This window comes from Sphaerodactylus townsendi, linkage group LG07 (genome assembly GCF_021028975.2).
Source record: "Sphaerodactylus townsendi isolate TG3544 linkage group LG07, MPM_Stown_v2.3, whole genome shotgun sequence".
Classification (NCBI taxonomy): domain Eukaryota; kingdom Metazoa; phylum Chordata; class Lepidosauria; order Squamata; family Sphaerodactylidae; genus Sphaerodactylus; species Sphaerodactylus townsendi.
In genome coordinates this window covers 70,332,785-70,354,111 of record NC_059431.1, presented here as the reverse complement: position 1 = coordinate 70,354,111, position 21,327 = coordinate 70,332,785, and positions in this window count along the sequence as shown.

Here is a 21,327-nt window from a genome sequence, read left to right as displayed (position 1 = left end):
CTCTCCTCATAAGCAAGGTGCTCCAATCCTTCAATCATCCTCGTTGCTCCTCTCTGCACTTCTTTTCTATCTCTTTGATATCCTTTTTGAGATGTGGCGACCAGAACTCGAACATTAGTACTCCAAGTGCGGTCGCATCCACGGCTTTATATAAGGGCATGACAATCCTTGCAGTTTTATTATCAACTCCTTTCCTAATTATCCCCAGTATAGAGTTTGCCTTTTTCACAGCTGCCATGCATTGAGTTGACATTCCCATGGAACTATCAACTAAGACGCCCAAATCCCTTCTTCTGGTCTGTGACTGATAGCACTGGACCCCCCTGTAGCGTGCATGTGAAGTTTGGATTTTTTGCCCCTATGTGCATCACTCTTACATTTTGCTACATTGAACTGTAGGCATTTTGCCATTTCTTAGCCCACTCACCTAATTTATCAAGGTCCGCTTGGAGCTCTTCGCAATCCTTTGTGGTTCTTACCACCCTACATAATTTGGTATCATCTGCAAACTTGGCCACCACACTACCCACCCCTACCTTCCAGGTCATTTATGAATAAGTTAAAGAGCACTGGTCCCAAAACGGGATCCTTGGGGGACACCACACCTCACATCTCTCCATTGTGAGAACTTCCCATTTATAATTCACCCTTTGTTTCCTGTTCCTCAACCAGTTTTTAATCCATAGGAGGACTTCCCCTCTTATTCCTTCATTGCTGAGTTTTCTCAACAGTCTCTGGTGAGGAACTTTGTCAAAAGTCTTTTGGAAATCCAAGTAGACAATGTCCACTGGTTCCCTCTTATCCACATGTCTGTTTACACCCTCAAAGAACTCTAGTAAGTTTTGTAAGACAGGGATTTGTTTCTGAAAGCCATGCTGAGCTTCCTCAGCAGGTCTTGCTTTTCTACATAAGCTTAATAATTTTATCTTTAATGATAGATTCTACTAATTCTACTAGGAACAGATGTCAAACTGACTGGCCTGTAATTTCCTGGGTCCCCCCTAGACCCTTTCTTAAAGATTGGTGTGACATTGGCCATCTTCCAGTCTTCAGGGATGGAGTCTGATTTCAGGGATAAGTTGCATATTAATGTGAGAACATCAGCAATTTCATGCTTGAGCTCTTTAAGAACTCTTGGATGAATGCAATCTGGGCCAGGGGATTTGGTAGCATTTAGTTTATCAATGGCTGCCAGAACTTCTTCCTTGTCTACCACTATCTTTGCTAGTTCCTCGGATTCACCTCCTAAGAAGCTTGGTTCAGGTGCAGGAATTTTCCTCACCTCCTCTTGGGTGAAGACAGATGCAAAGAATTCATCTGATCTGAATGTTGATACATATCATCTTTTTTAAAAGATTGATGATTCCTCTTTTAAGCATTGGTTAAGCTAAATTTAATGTATATGGCGCTTAACAGAAACCTGGACAAAGATTTTGACATGGCTTTTCTTTTTGCATCAGTCGTCAGTTTAAAAGGAACAACTTTGTTTATCTTGGGCTGTACAGCTCTGAAGAGAATACAGTTCAAGTAAGTAGATAAGTATTTTTGTACATAGCATGTTGGATAATTTTCAAGGATTCATTGGAAGGGTGCAAGAGTTTATAGTAGATTGTAAAGGGAAAAGAGATTCCATGTGTAAGTTTGTTCTCAGCATAGCACACAGGAATATAAGGATTTTGCTATGTTATTTGCCTTGTACACTCTGCTAATTTTGGGATCCAGCAATTCCAATAGTTGAGGCAGCTGGGTTGAAGCAGCTTTTTCCCCAGCTTGCCCTCTCACCCTTTGGTTGCAAAGCAGCCCCGAATGAGTCTGAGCCTGCCATTTCTCCACAACTGCTGCATCCTAAAATGATTCCAGTGTTTCACAAATGTTTTGCTGCTACAGCTTGCACAAACAGGTGCCTGGATATTTTCTAAAAGATGTTTAGCTCTTCCAGCCTAAAATGGAAATGTCTGCTACAGGGTTAATATTTTCCAATAGCTACTGGAAACTGGCTTCTTCCAGTAAAAAATGTCCATTGTAACAGCAGCAATAGTTATTGTCATGTGTGGCAAATCCGTAACTACCAGTTTTTGCCAGGAACTTTTGCCAGGAACTAATCATGCATAGTCAAAGTAAACTGCACATATGGGTGTTTGGGAAATGTTCTCTCCTTTGTTCTTCATAGCATAAATAATGCAAATGTTTCAATGGGAAACATATAGATTCCCTAATCTCTCTTGCTTTTAAACTCACATGAACATAGACAAACAATATTAGATGATTCACAAATTATTCAGGAGCACGTGTCTGTCTTCTATATTCATATTTGAATGTGGCTCCTTGTTAAAGTAGCACAATAATGTCTTCCTGAGAGCACAGAATACTTTACACGCTGTTCTTCCCTTGCAAAGATTTGCTCGGATTAGCCAGTCAGGTCAGGGGTGCTTTTCTTTCCTGAACAGAGCTTCTGGAGAAGTTGTTTCCTGTGGTGCCAGACAGGGGAATGATCCTCTCCAAAGTCAGTCATCACTTTAAGAGACACCTTATGGATTCACAGCTGCGTCAGTTCTTATAAAAGCCATGGAATGCAGTTGAAATCACTAATGGATTAGAGCAAACCAGAGCATCTGGTATACTAATACTTGGGCTAAGCCAACTGCTAGGAGCAGAACTATGTGTCATGATGTGGCTTTAGATTCTGCCCATCGCCATGTACAGGTGTTAATGATTTGTCTGTTCCAAAGTCAGTGGAGTTTGCTTTCAATATCCAGATGACTCATATGAAGGGTTAGTAGCAGGCCACATGTCTTACGAATAAGACAGATATTGCAGACATTATTTTCTTATATGTTGACATGCCCCTGGATTATTCAATAACAAGACTCTGTATTTAGTTGATTTCTTTATTAAGAAACAGTATCAGGAATAAATATTTAGACTTCTATTGCCAAAACTAAGCATAACCAGCAATGAGGCCTCCATTACACCTTACGTCACTCCCCCCACGTCACATCACTCCATCCTGGACTACCAGTTCGCAAGGGGAGATGGCACCCCTCCAATCCCATGATCCAGAGACAAAGTAGTCAAAACACCCTACATTCCACACTACTAACAGAGCTACAACAGCAGGTTCTAATGAGCTGATGAGGCATTGCCTGAGAAGCAAAGTGAAATAATGTAAGTACAGCAGGGAGGGGGAATGAGAAGAGAACGGTTCCCAAATTCTGGCCAGGAAACAGAAGACATGGCAGGAAACAGGGGCTGATCATGACATATATCCATTAGTTATAGATCAGAACAAACTTAAATTGAATCCAGACAAGATGGAGATGATGCTGTTGAGAAAAGTAGAATTATTGGAGGTTGTCTTTATTGGACAGAATAAAGTTGTTATGTAACGCTATATATAAAGCTTTTTATGAAGTGATATTTAAAGCTAAATATAAAGCTATATATAGTTATTCTGATCAGCTTAAGGATATTTCTTGATCCTCCTGTGATTGAAGAAGCAGATTGATGTGGTGGCAAGAAGTGCCTTATACACTCTGCATAGTGCATAGGTCCTTTCTTCAGTTTGATTGTCTTCAGCAGGAGCATAGCTATGGAGGGATTGTGGGGGGGGGGAGTCTCTGGCTTCTCCCAGACTCTGGCTTCTCCCAGACTGCTGTGTCCTCTTTGCCCCCAGAAGAAGCCTGAGTGGAGGGTGGGTGGCCAATGGTGACAGAGACAGGTGGATGACCAGCAGTCACAGTGGCAATAGTCCAAGGAGGTGGGAGGCAGAAGCTGGGGGGGGGGGCAACACAGCAGTTGACAGCAGGCAGGCAGTACAAATGCTCTAGCTCCTCACTCCTGGACAGAGAAGGAGGGTGGCTGAATGCACCCCCACATGATCTCCTCAAGTTGTGTCTGAGGCTTGAGCCACCCCAAGCCTCACGACACCAATGGTGCAAAGTGCAGATGCATGCCTTTTGACAGGACATTTTGCACTATGAGTACATTGTATTGGTACTAGAACAGTTTCACTGTCTCAGTTCATGGACTCATAGGCCTACAAACCTGAAGGGTCTCTTCTTTGCATATATTCATGCTCACTAATTTAGCCAGTTCACAAACCTCTTCTGGTGGTCCCTTCTGTCTGTCAAATGTGGTTGGCTCCAATAAGGCTTGTTCCTTCTTTATCTTAGTTCTAACTTAGCATTCTTCTGGTTGAGATCCAGAGTGCTCCATCTCTTTTCCTGTTTTGGACAGTATGCAAAACAGTCCTTTTATGAAGGGCATTTAATTAATATTACTTTAAGGTAATAGCTGCTAATTTCCTCTGCCTTTGGAGACTGGGCTATGCCATGTAGTTTGTTTTTACTGTAGGCTGTACAGTGGAGGAAAATAAGCCATGTGTTGTCCTCACAGTAACTTCCTTTATCCTGTAACTAGGAGAGAACTCTAGTTTTGCTCATGACTTCTAACACAGCTTGCCATTTCTATTGTTTTGGAGGGCTATATTGATTATTCTCAATTTCTGAAAGGAGTTCCATTTGGATTGATGGATGGAATGACAAACCATTGTACAAGTAACTCATCATTCTTGTTGGATAGGAGCCTACAATTCACTTCCACTTAGCGAGTAGCCTATGTCCTGTAAATGGAGTCTTGCTCTGGCAGAACTTACAGTGTTGCAGAAGGACAACTCAGTAAGAGAAGGTGTTTAAAATATGGCATTTGCTGTCAGATATGATGGCCACAAGCATATGTGTTCATGTGTGTTCATACCATCAAGTTATAGGTGACTTGTGGTGACCCCATAAGCAGTGGTGGGATTCAAACATTTTAACAACTGGTTCCGATGGTGGTGGGATTCAAATAATGACTGTTTAAAAGTATTAAAATATTTTTAATATCACTTTTTTATTTTAAGTATTAAAATATTAATACTTAATAAAAATATTTTAAGTATTAAAAAAGTGATATTTTAAATTTTAACAGCAGGTTCTACATAACCTTCGGAACCCCCTGAATCCCACCTCTGCCCATAGGGGTTTCAAGGCAAGAGACGTTCAGAGGTGGTTTGCCATTCTGTTTCTGAATGGGCTGAGAGAATTCTGATAGAAGTGACTGACTCAAGGTCACCTAACAGGCTTAATGAGGAGGACTGGGGAGTCAAACCTGGTTCTCCAGATTAGAGTCCTGCCACTTTTAACCACTATACCACAGATGAATTTTAAAGGGGATGAGACAGATTCAGGTCTATCAGTGCTATTCGCCATTCAGAGGCAGTGAATCTCTGAATACCAGTGGGCAACATCAGGGGAAGTCCTTGGCCTCTATGCATTGTTTGTTTGTTTGTTTGTTTGTTTATTTATTTATTTATTTTGACTTAATATACTGCCCCATCCCCAGAGGGCTCTAGGCGGTGAACAACGCAGTGTACATAAAATCATTAAAACATAATTATCATAAATATCAATTAAAAACAGCGAATACTTCCTAACCTAGGCATCCCACAAAAGTCAGTGCTTACCATAACTAAATCTCTCCCAGAAAAAGAGGAGAGAGAGGAGATGATAAAACCCGATGATATTAGGACTCACATGGAACAAGACCCATATGGAACAAGACCCATATTGTTGTTGGATCTCCAGAGAAACTGGTTAGCCATTGTGTGAGCTAGGATGCTGGAACAGATGAACCACTGGTCTGAAATAGCAGTTTCTTTTCATGTTCTTAAGTTATCACCCAACCCGTTTTGTGAGCAGCATGTTCGCTGTGTAGAAGGGACCTGTTACACTCATTTCATGAATAAATTCTATTGACATTTTGTATTAATTTCAGTTACAAGGAAAGTGGGAAATAGAACTTCAGATATAACATGAACTAAAAAATAACAGATGGACTTTGGAAAAGTTTATAATGACTTCTGCACTGCTTTTCAGATTTTTTAAAAAATTCTGGCTGTAATACTTAAATCTGCTGCAGGGAACAGGGAACACAAAGCTCTTCACTAAGCTTTATGAAGGGAAGTTCCGGCATATCTGTTTTAAATAAAGATACACTGACTAATGGCAAGTTCTTCATGGACATTTGGATCATAAGAGCTTTCCACAGATTCTGTTCTGGTGTGTTGTTGATTTTTGCATTGTGATGAACAGGATGGCAAAGATAGATAAACATCTGTTACCCATTTATAGTGTAGGTATGAAAATAAAGCTTCATTTTTCATATTTTGTCTTACATGCCAAGTTTCAAAAAGCTAATTGTGTGCTGATGTGCAGATGTTCGCTTACCATTGACCAATGACACAGCTGTTGTTGGAATAGAAATTAGCTGCAGCCTGTTTATTAATAAGCAATGTAGGAAGCTGGGTGAGCATAAAGGGGCACATCCTGGGTGCCAGGCAGCAAGCGTGCTGAACCTGGCTCTTTGGGAAGCAAGCATACTGAACCTGGCACCGTCCCCCAATGGGGATTAGGACAGAAAGTTACTAGGTGCCACTTGGGCATGTACCCATTTAGTGACACCCCTTCCTGCCTGGGGTAGTAAGCTCTCAAGCAGAGCTTCTGCAGCTTGTGCCATCAAGCCCTCCACCACCCCAGACCTCTTATTGAGGCCCCCAGCCGTGGGAAGGTCTAGCATGCAAGCTCGGCCTTCCCAATAAGGATGTGCTCCTATGCCCCCAAACTGCCCTGAGCTGATATCCACCAGCTCCCGCCACAGCTTCCCAAGCCCTTAGCAACTGCCCTATTACATGCCGCATAGCTACTGCAATAAAGAATGCCTTATAGTGTGCAGCCAAACATCCATGCCCCATGCGGTCAGGTGGACCCTGTCGGGGCAAAAATATGCCTCTTGTGCATGGGATATCTCCATCTGCGGGATAACCTCACTGCCCATATCCCGTACCACCTGGACTGTGGCCTGGCAAGCTTTCCTCCTGGTCCAGTTAACCTTCCCAGTGTTCAGTGCATCCCGCCATGACCTCCTTTTCAGCAAACAGGACCAAAACCATCTGGCCCTTGGCAGTTGCCAATGCAGCACCCGTAGGTCTGCACCCATCCAGTGAGCCAGCACCACACCCTTCTGAGCCGGGCTGTCATTCTCCTCCAGCTGGAGCACTACACCATGGGGAGGGCCAAAGTGAAGCACCAACTTGCGCACTGTAGGCAGCAGAGTGTTCCAGATCATGCCCTGATGTCCCAGCCAGTGAACAGGCAAGATATTGTCCAATCCAAGGTTTGAGACCCATCCGGAACTTGCAGCATACCAACCGTTCCAGTGCTCGATGCTGTGTCCAACCAGCCATACACAGGTCTGCTGGCCCAGTGTAACTAGGAAAACAAATCACAACATAAGGTGAGACCGTACATACGCCTGGTAGGCAAGTGATCTCCACTGGCCAATAGCCCCAATTTGGTTTGGAGAAAAGCCATCTTGCGCTGCTGACATGGCCGTTCCTATCCGGAACAAGTCCAGACCGAATTCCCCGGCAGGCAAACACTGCCGCAGCACCACTACAAACTGGAACCTTTATAATGCCGACCCACTCCATGCATAAGGAGGGGGTCTGGGATGGCTCACTGGGATGGTTCCCTCACTGTGGTGCAGAGCAGCAGCGTATAATCAGCCAGGGAATGGCTATCTTGACTATTTGCAGTAGTAATATAAGTGTCTTAGTGACAAGAGAAGTTTGTGCATCCTAAATAAAATCCTTTATTTCTCTTGGGCTCTCTTAGTTTTGTTTGAGACACCCAAAGTAGCTGCATTTGGGCACATCCTTCCCCTGTTGACCTGGCCTGTGTCCTCTTCTTCTCCCTCTACTGTTTATCACTCTGACCGTTGTTGGATTGTTATGTTTTTAAGAGAGGGACCTGTTATCTTTATGATACTTTGTGAAGGGCCAAGAACATCAGTGAAATTGTCAGCTTGGGTTGCTCTGTGCAGGCTGAAATGAGTTGGGTTTTAGTGAGAGCATCCGTACTTTCTTGCTGATTTGAAATATTCTAAAATTCATATTGCTTCCTTAGACATGAACCATGCTAAATATTATATAGGCTTACATCTGACACAAATCTTGATGTTTTCTGACTCAGGTAAGTAATTTGTTGGTATGCATTGATGATAACTGAGATAAAAAAGGAAACCTATATCTTGCAGTTGTGATTTACTATTGCTAGTTTGTACCAGGCAATTACTTATTGTAACTACAAATGTTCAGACTTTATGGTTATGGTGATGGCATAGTGCATTATAAATGACTCTGGATTTGGCAGTGTAATATATGAGATTCTGTCAGAAAGAAACAGAGAAATCTAAATGTGAATTTCACTGTTTTCAATGAATGTGACGGATTGCTATGCATTAACTGTCTGCAATCCAGAATCAATCAGAATAATGCAATTTACAAAATGCCACATGGATCACAGTGCACAGTTATTCATTGACCTAATTATGTTTCCAATTCTTGCTAAGTGTATATGAGAACAGTGGTACAGTAGAAGCAGATTTAAGAGCTGGCCTGTTAATTTTAAACAGCATGAATGAAAAATACAATTGTAAATGGTGTAAGCAATCTTGTTCAAATTAACTGGAGTGCAGTAAATTTTCCTTAATCTGTTTATTTGTCAGAGATGAGATAATCCTTTCATGGGATGCAGGAGGAAATTCTCAAGACAATGAATGTACCTGTGTAAGTTAACTCTGTCCATAGTGAGTTTGCATTGCATAATTTTAACTCTTTAACTTTGTCGATGGGTAGCTGCAACGTTACCCAAAATGGTGGGAGGCAACAAAACAAAATCACTCAATTACTGGGGTAAAAACACACACATACAAGGTTTTCTAGGATGTAATTTAGAGGTGAAAGACAGGTTTTGGGTATAGAGAGAGAAGGAATGGGGCATCAAAGATTATATTACCAGTCTTGTAGTGGATGTCCAGGAAGCAGAGACCTAATGATCAGCACTAGGCTCTGGATGATCAGTACTGATGGAACAATATTATTGAACACCATGGTGGTGTGATAATATTGAACACTGACTGGGATCTGAGGCATGCTTTTATAGGGCAAAACATGTCTTGAGGCAAATGAAATCCTTGAACAAAGGATTTTTCCTGCTGTTCCAGATGAGGTAATGGTCTTGAGTATCCAGACCACTGACCTGATGGCTCACTCATAATCTTAATGGGTTTTGCTGGCTGTTGGACAAAATAGGTAATAACTCTTAATGGGTGTTGCAACATATATGGTCATGAGAAGGATGAGTCAGAAGAAAGGTTAGGAAATAGACAAAAGAGAACTAACCACCTAGGTGTGCGCTGTTCATATTCAAATGTTTCCTGAGTATGTGCCAGGCATCAGTGTGTGTGTGTGTGTGGGGGGGGGGGGTCCTTTGGCATTCTTGCTCACAAGGTGAGACAGTCCCAAGATGGAGTTTCTGAATCAAAACAGACTCCTATGTTTCAGGGCACTGTTCTTCTAGGTCTGACAGGGCAGTATTCTGGGAGAAAGACCATGTCTTGAGGCAAATGAAATCCTTGAACAAAGGATTTTTCCTGCTGTTCCAGATGAGGTAATGGTCTTGAGTATCCAGACCACTGACCTGATGGCTCACTCATAATCTTAATGGGTTTTGCTGGCTGTTGGACAAAATAGGTAATAACTCTTAATGGGTGTTGCAACATATATGGTCATGAGAAGGATGAGTCAGAAGAAAGGTTAGGAAATAGACAAAAGAGAACTGGGTCCACCTAGGTGTGCTATTGTTCATATTCAAATGTTTCCTGAGTATGTGCCAGGCATCAGTGTGTGTGTGTGTGTGGGGGGGGGGGTCCTTTGGCATTCTTGCTCACAAGGTGAGACAGTCCCAAGATGGAGTTTCTGAATCAAAACAGACTCCTATGTTTCAGGGCACTGTTCTTCTAGGTCTGACAGGGCAGTATTCTGGGAGAAAGACCATGTCTTGAGGGCAAAATGGAAAATCCTTGAACAGCTGGATTTTTCCCGCCGCGTTCCAGATGAGGGTGGAATGTATTCTTGAGTATCCAGACCACTGACCTGATGGCTCACTGACAGGGCAGTATTCTGGGAGAAAGACCATGTCTTGAGGCAAATGAAATCCTTGAACAAAGGATTTTTCCTGCTGTTCCAGATGAGGTAATGGTCTTGAGTATCCAGACCACTGACCTGATGGCTCACTGACAGGGCAGTATTCTGGGAGAAAGACCATGTCTTGAGGCAAATGAAATCCTTGAACATTCTCTCACCCTCCACACTGCTACAGGTCAGGTTGGCTGCAGCAAGACTGAGTGCAAACATGCATGCCTTTGCTTAATTGGTGGCAAAGTTCCATAAACTTCAGCAGAGGTTGTGGTAAGAAGGGATCAGGGAAGATATGCCAACATTTCACTGCACATTGCCTTTGTTTCTTGTACTATAGGAAAGCAAGACCTTACTTTCCCAGCTGTGTTAAATTTTTTTATACTGTTTGGAATGGTTCTTAGGGCTGATTTATACATGCAACTAAGGGCGTTTTCGCACACACTTTTTGTTCCAGAATAAAAGCGAACCGCATTGATTCCCTTGTCTTTTAATGAAGTTTTCGTGGGCCGCCTTGTTTTGGTGATTGGTACGGCCCCCAGTCACGACGATTCTTCCCTCTTGTTTCGCGAAACCCGTGAAAGCTTTGCATCTCTCACAGGAACGCGGTGCAACCCATCAATCTGATTGGCTTGCCATTAGCAGTCCCTGGGGCGGTCCGGTGGGCTAAATCGCCTCTTGCGGCCACCCGGGTGAGGGTTGCTTTTATGCCTCGCTGTCAATGCGGAGGATCTGGACGCGGGTGGGCGAAACCCTGATTATTGCTAGCTCGAGCTACATCTCGCTTTGATTGAGACGCGCGATCTCGCCGCCATTTCATATCGTAGCCCTCGAAGTTCCTCGCTAAGTACCAAGGAGTCAAGGTACCGGGCAATTGGTTAGTAGGTTGCCCCTCACTAGTTGGTGCCCCGCTTGCCATAAGCAGAACCGCTTCTCTTTGTGGGCATAATATCGGGATGGAAAGTTTACCAGCCCGCAATGCCTCCGACACAGAGGGAGACAGAGCTGCTGCTTCTGGTTGTGACGCTTCTGTGCCACTGACGACGGGTCGCGGTTCGTCGCGACAAGCCTTCATTCACTTACGATGGATGCATGATAGTTTCGCCGCAGGTTTCTGCACTTCGCCGTCAGTGGCTTAGGGCTGGGTCTCGCTTCGCTATTGCCTTTGGTCACTTCACTCCGGGCCGCTTGGGTGTACCCGACCGTGAAAGCAGGGACTGGTGGTATAACTGCGCAGTGGTCATCATGGAACGACATGAGGAATGGCTCAAGAACTTCCGCGAGATGAGCAGAGGAACGCTCCAGAGGATCGTTGACAGCCTAGCACCAGCATTGGTAGGCCAAGACATAATGCAAGACGCGGGCGGGCGCTGTTCGCGGAGATACGCCGCGTAGTGATGGCCATTTGGTATCTGGCTGGGTCCCAACTCCTCCTTCGCTAGGGATAAGCGCGGTAGCAGTTTGAGCGGGCACCACCACCGCCAGGCTGTCCATGAATTCTGTGAAGCCGTGAATGAAGATCCTGTCTAAGAGGGTTGTCCGGGTTTGGCGGATCCAGTGGAGAAGGTAGGTTGACAGCTGCCGATGAAAGTGCTACCAGTCGCGGTACACTTCGCACTTTTAAAGGGTGCGGTGGTCTCTTGGGTCTGGTGGCCCTGAGGTGTTAGCGTTTCTGAATTTTCTTGGAGTTTGATTACACAGAGTCCAGGCAGTGGGGGACACATAGTTCCCCTTTCTTTATTTTTTTTATCTCGAAATGGACTGGGGAGGCGCACTCCCGTGGTGGGTAGGCCGTAACGCCATCGGATGAAGCGCTCTTTTATGCTCGCTCCGAACCCAGAGCCGGACCGGCCCAGGAAATTGGTGGGTATGCATATCTAATTTTGAAGAAAAAGGGAGCTGTGGGGCGCGCCAGGTCAGAGATGGGCAAAAAATGCGTTGAACATTCTGGGGCCAGTTTTGGGAGGAAGGGCTGGGGAAGGTTCCAAATCTAGGGCAGATATATCCTCACCGGTGGATCGCAGGGGTTGAGGTGCAGATAAGGATGCTATCAATTTGTTTTCGTGATTTGAGTATCTTAGTAAATGGCGCCCAATCCTACACCACTTCCTTATAGGGCGGCTCGGGCTAAGCTCTGGCATTGCACACTGTAATGATACAGCTGCTGCAGGTAATTGGGCAAACTGGGCCAACCCAGGTAGGTTTATGGGTGAATTCTGGTGCGGTAGCATCTTTAACCTGGGTCTATCCTGGCAGTAAAGCAGCGTACCAGGATCGGCCCAGATTTTGATCCAGGGAGGGCCATTCAGCCAATTATTCGGCCCTCCCGCTCTCTTCTGTGTATTAAAAATATTAGAGAAGAGAGGAAATGAAGAAAGCAAATTCATAGAGCAGGATCTTTGATGGTGAGAGAGTAGCCCCATGGCAGTAAGCATGCTCGCAGAATGTCCCATAGCGCACTCATGTGCTCCCGCACCCCCCGTCAGCTGTTCAGAGACATTACAGAGCAATGGCTTAGCATGACACTAACTGTCTGTTTTTTCCCCAAACAACTCCCAGGTTATGCGCTGGATTTGCCAACATAGGCTCTACCCATTAGCAGCGTTTGAGCAATTGATGGGGTGCCACATATAGATTCTAAACCCATCGGACGCTCTCAAGCGGACTACATCAACAGGGAAGAGGGTGGCCCCCCCATTGTTCCCATGGCTGCTTCATGCATGACAAAGGACGCCTTTGAGGTGAGGTTGGTCACCCCGTAGAAGCCACTTAATGCCGCCATTACATTCAGGGGTTACCATTCACACAGCGCCATGGACAGGGGTGCCTTCCCAGTTAACCCTGTATTGTCCATTCACGGCGCGGGCTGTCCCACCGCTGATTTTATGGATGGCGCATTCCTCTTATGCGCGGAGGTGGCTCTTGTAGCCACACCTTCTCATCCAGGAACGGCCGAGCAGGAGCCGCCTCTGTACAACAGAAGAAATGAGAGGGCCATGATGTGTTGTGGATGCTGCCTTTGGGCTATTACCAGTGAGGTGGAAGTGCCTTTCGTGGCACAAGTTGCCCATAAGCAGGTGAGAGAGGGTTAACTCCCTGGTTGCCACTTGTGTTGTTCTACAACCGCGTAAAGCCGGAAAATCAGGATTCCTCTCCGGAGAGTGAATGGCGGACTGGCCCCCCTGCTAACTCAGGGATGGAAGAGCAGCAGCCCATCATAATTGACCAGGGTGAGGGTCCCACTCTGAGGATCAGCATCTGGCAAGTGGGGAAGGCTGTGGAGGAATGCCCTACACCTTACCTCTTACTGGCAACCGCCTCTGTGCAGCAGTAGTCTCCTCCTGTTTTAAGGTTCCTGCACCATTGGTGTGTGTGCTATCATGTGCAAAAAATCTCTTTTTTTTTTTTTTATTTCTTCTCCTGCACAAAGTTTCTTCCACTGATAAACTACCAAACCTCTACACGCCTGCGGTCTCTCAATTCTACTTCACACATCTCCTCTCCACCCACACTTTGAGACAGCATCCAGGGTGAAATCCACCTTTCACCAGCAAAGGGAATTGTCTCATGAGCGAGTTGATTAGTAAAAACGTGCTAATTTCCTTTGGGAGGCGGAAAAAAAGATGCCGTTGGTCATGCCGGGAATCACCTGGAATTCAATGGTCCCTGGCAAGCTCCAAGATGGGGTCAGCGACAGCCCGGACCCGCGTATTTAAAATTGTGGCCATTATGAGGTATGTGCGGGAAACAGTGAGGCCTTAAGTGAGGACTGTGCACTGGAAGTTCATAGGACACCGCTAGGACCCTGTCATGCAACGCATGGATGCTTGTTTGCTGGGAGCACCTAACAGCAGTTTTGCTGTGCCTGTGCGCTGGAGGCATGAGGATTGCGGGAAGTTCCGGGTTAAACATGCAACGCCACCGCCGCTTTCCCGCTAGCTCACTAGGCTGCCCCTTCCAAGGCTTCAGGCTCAGCTGGGTCTATCCCCTTCTCGCACTTATCACCCCTCAGTAACAGTGAGCACTTATATCGGTATGTCGTCCTCTCGGGTGCGGGAACTGGTCGGAAGAGGGAGGTGGAGGCATGATACCGTTCGTGATCAGCAGGGTGAAGGCCGTAACCTGGTGGGTAGCGGAAGGCTCCCCAACAGGAAAATATAATTCGGCCTCAGTAAAGGCCATGGTAAGGAGGGGACACAACAGGAGCCCTACTCAGATTCAAAAAACAAGTGGAAAGCGCCAAAAGAGTACTTAAAGCTGAGAGTGGCCTGCTATGGTGGGAGAACCAAGCGTCGCTGGGAGGCCACAGCACCACTCCCCATGCGCCGTAGGCTTCTATTGAAGGCTGGTGGTCCCGGCAGACATCGGAAATGAAGGGGGTGAGCCGGTAATTTTCCTACAGCATGCTCTTGCAGTGACAAACCAGTTTCTGGTTTCAAATGCAATCTGCTAGCTTTTTAATCTGGAGCACCACTGGAGAACCAACCAATCAGTGAGGATTGTGAGTTTAGCTTGAAGGGAGTGTGACTTCTACTTTAGTGTTAAGCTGGGCGAGCACTTCTGCTGGGTAAATGGGTCTGCGTTTGGAGCACAACGATTAGAGGTGTGTGACTGTGTGAACGAAAGCAAATTGTGCAGGTAGCAGCCGAGCACCCGTGCAGCGTGGGATTTTGAGGTTACCAGCCAGAGCCAGACCACTCCTCTGGTCATGCGGTGCATACCCCCCTTCAACGCTGGGCAAGCGGGCTGGTGATGGGAAACCCACCTTGTCAATTCAGGTCTCCCGCGAACAAAGCCCAAAGTCGTAATTGCTGGTGTTTACTTTGGCCAGCTCCAGTAATTTAAAGGCTGTGTCTGAATCCAAATCCACGCCAAGTGCAGTCTTCTTGAGGGTGGGGGCAAGTGAGAGGGGAATGTGATGCCCTTTGGAGCATGCTGCAGTAGAGGAAGGGGGCCGGAGGGCTAACACTCTTTTCTCCTCTTCCCCTTACCACTTCCCTCAGTCATGCAAATTAAAGCCGGCATGTGAGCACCGCTTATCTCCCTCCCGCATTACGCATGCTCTCAGTCTGGCTCCTTATGGTCTAGCTGCAAAGCGCATTTAAATCAAGCGGTGGGAGCGACATTGTGACGCGAGTAAGTTTCAGGTACCACTCTGCTCCCTCCCGCTGCTTTGCATTGCCGTTGAAAGTTTACCCACCAACGCAGCAGTTAAGCTACACCCTTTAACCAACAGCGGACGCTTTGAAGAGCGCATTCATACCCCGCCCTACCTTTGAGAAACTTGGATGCGTGGAGTCTAAGGCAAACTTTAAGAACTACAAACTTGAGAAAGTTAAGATATAGGGGAACTTGTATTCAGTTTGCCACGCCTACCCTTGTTCGATGGGGAGCCCCACATGCTGGCCTCCTGTTCAATGACAGCAGGGGCTCTGTTGAATGTGGAGAGAGCTTAATTTTAAAATTAGATGTATGTGGCTATCTGGAGCTTAAAGCCACGCATCCCCCCCATTCCCTTCAGGAGCAGCCATTTCACCTACCACCAAACCAAGGGAGGAGAGGAGCCGAGGGGCTACCTGTGGTGCAGTGCAGTGAAGATGATGGGTAAGTCTACCCAGAGTGCCATGTTCTTTGGGGAAGGGTGTTGCCGCTTGGATGCCAACGTTGCCCATGTTACTTCGAGAGCTGTGTCATGCATCTCTCAAATGCTAACTGGCTCTGGAATCTCTCCATGTTTGCAAGGGAATGTCTAGGGACAATAGAGGGGGCTCTAACCACGCAGGGCTTCTGCAACAGAAACCACGCACACGCGCAGCTGGCATTCTCAGACAGAGCCATCGCTGGATGCCAACTGTGAGCATGGGAAAACCAAATGGCCGGGTTGTTTTAAGCGGGTTAAGTGCAGCAGAATTTTCTGCATGCTGGAGCTGGATGGCTTGGCGGTAACTGAAGAGCTCTGAAGGGGACACAAGGCAGCAGGAACCAGGACCCCACTTGCATCATCTAAATTCTTTTTTTCACTGTAAGTTATATCTTCCACACTCTTCTGTGACAGGGACCTGGAGCGCAGGCTGGCTGTGGCTGAGAAGCGGGATGAACAGGAGGAAGTTGGGTCACTTTGTGAGGCTCCTGGCAAAGCCGGAGGGCTGCAGAGAAGGCAGGTGGCAAACCACATGGCGCCGTGGCAAGCATCCAGCCGTAAACAAGCACCAAACTTCCCTAACCCATCTCCTCATGCCCTCAGTTGTCTTAGCTGTAAATGCATTTAAGCTTTAATCACACAATAAAGGCAATTGTAATTTTCACAAATGCTTGTGCATATGGTTTATTATCGCTGTTGGTTACATCTCTGCAAAGCAGAGGGATTGTCTGTTTTCCCATGACCTTCCTCTCCTGGCAAACCAACCTTGAGAGGACATTGTGGCATGTATAACGCTTTTATAAAACATAAAACAAATTAAACTCTGATGCTTAAACGCGATATCAACTAGCCTATGCAAAAGCAGTGGGGGTCCCGCCGGTGGTGGCAGACAGAAAAGACAGGGTGGGTGGGTCGCTTATTGGTTACATCTCTGCAAAGCAGAGGATTATTCCTGCTTTCCATGACCCCATCCCTCTCCTGGCAAACTCTTCCAAATTTGCTAGAGGGTGGCAGGCACGTAGCCCTTTTTAAAAAATATTAAAACCACTAACCTTTTGATGCTTAAACGACATCACTAGCTTCCATGTAAAAGCTGGGAATTTTGCCGTGGTGGTGTGAATGCAGAGAGAAAACAAGGGTGGGTGGGTCGCTATTGGTTGCTAAGCATCTCTCTGCAAAGCAGAGGGATTGTCTGCTTTCCATGACCATCCCTCTCCTGGCAACTCCACTACAGAGGCTAGGGATGTGTAGCCCTTTTAAAATATATTAAACTAACTAACCCTCTGATGCTTAAACGCTATCATCAATAGCCTAGTGTAAAAGTATAGGGTTCTGCCGGGTGGTGGCAGACAGAGAGAAAACAAGGGTGGGTGGGTGGTGGTCGTTGGTTGGTTACATCTCTGCAAAGCAGAGGATTGTCTGCTTTCCATGACCATCCCTCTCCTGGCAACCTACCTTGGAGAGAGGGTGCCATGTGTAGCCTGTTTTAAAATATTAAATCACAAATTTAACTCTGATGCCTAAACGCATTAATCGCTAGCTAACCCAAGTGTAATAGAAGGGGGGGCTTGGCCCGTGGGTGGTGGCAGAGCCAGAGAAATAACAGGGGAGGTCCTCACAGGTCCATTCTTGCTTTGGGCTTCCTCAAGCGTTTGTGCATTGGCTGCGATTCTGGCAAGCCACCCGAGTGCAGCACAGCTCAGAGGTCTCCCCTCAACCATCATCAGGTCCTCCAAATTCTAGATGGTACGCCTGGCCTACACCGGAACTCCCAAGCTCTGCGTCCCCAGCCAGAGTGGGATAAGTCACCTCTGCCGCGATCTCCAATGAGATTTGCAGCCGGGCCAGCAATTTCACAAGTAAGGTGGCACTGCCTGAAAACGCTGGGGCAGGCAAGGTTTCGAGCATACGATCGCAGGAGCAGAGGCTTCAATGAACCCCCCCCAGCACCCCTGCCACCCGAGGGAGCTCCAAGCGCTGCAGCAAAGCCGCCAAGCGGTCTGCATTATGTCATCTCCTGTCGGCTGGCCAGCCTCAGCGATGACAGCTCCCCTGTTTGCTCTGGCGCTGCTCTGCATGAATGACGCCACCTCCCCTTTCCCCGCCTATTCCCTCTCCTCTCCATTGCTCCTCGGACTCTCCCCTGCTCCACCATGGTTCTTCGCGAAAAGTCAGCGAAGCACTCCAACATCGCCGCGATTAACGCTTCTGTCAGCAGTCATTCTCACTTGGTGAAGTCAGTTCCATCATGGGTAGGTGTGGAGCCTGTAAGAGGACATCGCAGTTGAAAGAAGCAAAATTAATAGCCAGGTGATGGAAGGAACTTTGGCGAATCCACTGTCATCTACCCTAGGGCTCGCATGGAGGGAGACACACTTTCTGTTGCTGAGCACATGAGCAGATCTGCATAGGCATCCCAGGGTTTGGGCAGATAAGCTGGAATCAGAACCCCTAGTATCTGCCATTGAGAATCAAGCAGTGAGAGCTCAGTGGGCATCGGTAATGAGCAGCCCACTCTTTATGCATGCTGTCTTCTCTTGTCGCAGCAATGGAGTGGGTTGTCCCATGCTCAGAGTGCCTACCACAAAAATCGCTTTGGTGTGGGTTGGGGTTTGTGTTTCAACGCACCTTCATTTGCACCAGAACTCCCAGCAATAGGATGGTCAAGGACATCATTCATGTCACCAGAGGTGTCTGCAAAGAGAGCTGCCATGAAAGAGGAAGAACATGAGGTCAAAGACTCATCACTTTCTCTTCCTTTTGGACAAGCACTAACGCGATTAAGCGCCAGGAGTGCTGAGATTCGCAGGGTATTTGGTCGCTATCAATCGCTCAGCGTTAGCACACCACCCTGGTAGGTATGCGACACGTAGCACCAACATGCAAATGGTTAAGAGGCATCCTGTTGTGGCCCACCTCACGTTCGGGCCAAGCCTGTGAGGGACCATTGCTCCTGCACGTATCGCCTCCTGGCAGGAAACCATTGAATGCACCGTTGTTTTGGGGCAAATTCCATCAAGAACAGTTGTGCCCCTTTAACCCGTCTCCCCACCTTTGGCTTGACGCACTGGTGATGGAGGGATGTCGGGAACAATTGCACAAAGCATGGCCTTACACCAGCAGGCTAAAACATTGCCACCGAACTCACCCACTCATCTGGGCGACATAGGGATCTGCGTAAGCATCGCCCTCTGGAGAATCTGCTTGATTTCTGAGGTGGAAACTGTTGGCGAAAAGCTTTACAAGTTCAGTAGCCGCGCAGAACCGCTGACCAAAGAGGGAGAGAGGGGAGAATTGAGGATTCACCCTGTAGTCCACTGCACTGTGCAACAACAGCTACAGCGGGAATGCAAGCATTTCCTGCACACATCCGGTGACCTTTTACAGAGAAGCCAGGGACATGAGCTGGGATCTCACAGTTAAACCAACCCAGAAGTGAAGCTGCAGAGGCCCGGAGTGCCCCATCACAAGAGAGGCAATAACAGAGCAAGCTGTAATCCGGGGTATCAGGGTAGAAGTATAGGAAAAAAAACCTGCCCCGGGATGTAGGGGATGGGGTGGAAAACCTGCAGGGGTCTCGCCCATGGTCTCCAAGTCTCTGCTCCCAACGCTGGTGGAATCCCTCAAGGCCGCTGCCTGGAGAAGCGGTCACGACAAGACTTCTGGTTCACCGGAGCTGATGCGGGGGCCGATCGCCCCGTCTCCCTCAACATCTGCTCGAAGCTCCTCATAGAAGCTGGCATCGTCCGGAGGCCCATTCCCCTGGAAGCGTTGTTGCGCTGGTGTATCCGCTTAAAGTCCCTTTCAAAGTCTCTTTGCCTTCGCCCTGCACTCAACGGACGCCCTGTTGCAGCTCCCCTTCGCCAAGCATTTGATCTGCCACCCTCTCAAACACGCCCAAGTTATGGCAGGTACGAGGATCCCCAGCGAAGCTGAACTTCCTCTCTTCCCCCATTAATCGCAATATCGAGTCCTTCGCCTCCTCCGCCAACGCGATAATTTTTCCTCTACCCTCGACCCCATTCGAAATGAAGGCCGCATTGTTTGTGCGCTTTCCGGTTTCCTCCCATCCCGCTAACGGTATGACTCTTCAAACGCTATGCCATGGTAACGGGCAGGAAACGAAGCTGGACGAAGCCACCGTTGCTTGGCAAATATCATCCGCAACGGGGCTATTAATGAGGGTTCGTGTGGTCGAAAGCGCAAGGCGCATTAACGCAATCAACGGGTAAGCAGGGGAGGCGAAAGTGAGATGCAAAGGGGAACAAAGTGAATGTTGCGCTTAGCCAGAACGCCCGTCGCGACTCCCATTGGATGGATCAAATCTCGCCACACGCTGGGCATGAAACCCTCGCCGTCAGCTCTGATCCACTTTCGCTTCCACATTTGTTTCAAGCAACTAGGCACCAAATTTGGGGAAACCGGCGCTTTTCCCAAAAGTTGCACAACAAGTATCGAAATTTACAGGAAAAATGTGGAACAACGGCTGGAATGTGGCACAAAAAGGGGGTCGGCACACATTTCGGCTTAAGTGTGTGCGAACAGATGTGTGATACTGCGACGACCTCACATGCCAGATCTGCAACAAACAGTGTGTGCGAAAACGCCCTAATAGTACAACTGATTGTGTAGAGGACACTTGACATGGGATTACAGGGTCACAACTCTGGCCAAGCCATTTTTGTGACAATTCATGATATGATTTGAAAGTGATTTTTCAACATACCCAGCTTGGCAAAGTAATGCTTTAATGTGGTTAAGACTGTCACTTCTCACTGACATAAACAACATATCATGCATCAGTGTGTCATGTGGCTCAGTCATCAGCACTCATGTGCAAAATCTTGTAGAGATTACAAGTTCACATGGCAACATTTTAAAAAAATCATCTGCAATAGCACAGCTGCATTGCTGTCAGTGCTTTATTGCCTCTGTCATTTGAAAAAGTTCTCAAAGTTCTTAAAAGTCAGATGTATGACTTGTTCCCAGCATAAGCAAACGTTTATGAAGATTCAACATATCAGAGATCTACTCTCTGCCCTCTGTAATTGCTTTATTTTGTTTATTTTCCTTTTAATATGCAGCTGCTTCCCCCTGTCCCAATATATATAGGCCATTTATATTTGTTAAATTGTATCTTATTGGTACTGTAGAGAAGAGTGATAAGGTCCTGGGAGAGCCATGACCCTTACAGCTGATGGAAAAAAAATGTTGAATCTCATGATAGCATTTAAAACATTTCTAAAATAGCACTAACTTCTCTGGACTTGTTGCAGTCAGTATAGTCATGCTGTGGGTATAGCCATTTCTCTTTTTTTAAAAAAAGTGTTACAGTGTTGGCAACAGAAAGGGCACAGTCTACAACTAAGTTTAAAGCAGGGAAATAAATGTCTGTGCATGTTTACTTCCAAGATATTCATTTTGTAGTTTAGTGGGGCTTACTCCTAAGGAAATGTGCAAAGGATTATAGCCTTGATTGTAGACTTACAGGGACACCAAGATCCACCACATCCCCAAACAATTCTTCTTCCTGTGCCTTCATTCTGCCAGACCCCATTCAAACATAATCTGAAGACATACAAGACGTCTTGTTTTCCAAGGTCATCAGAAA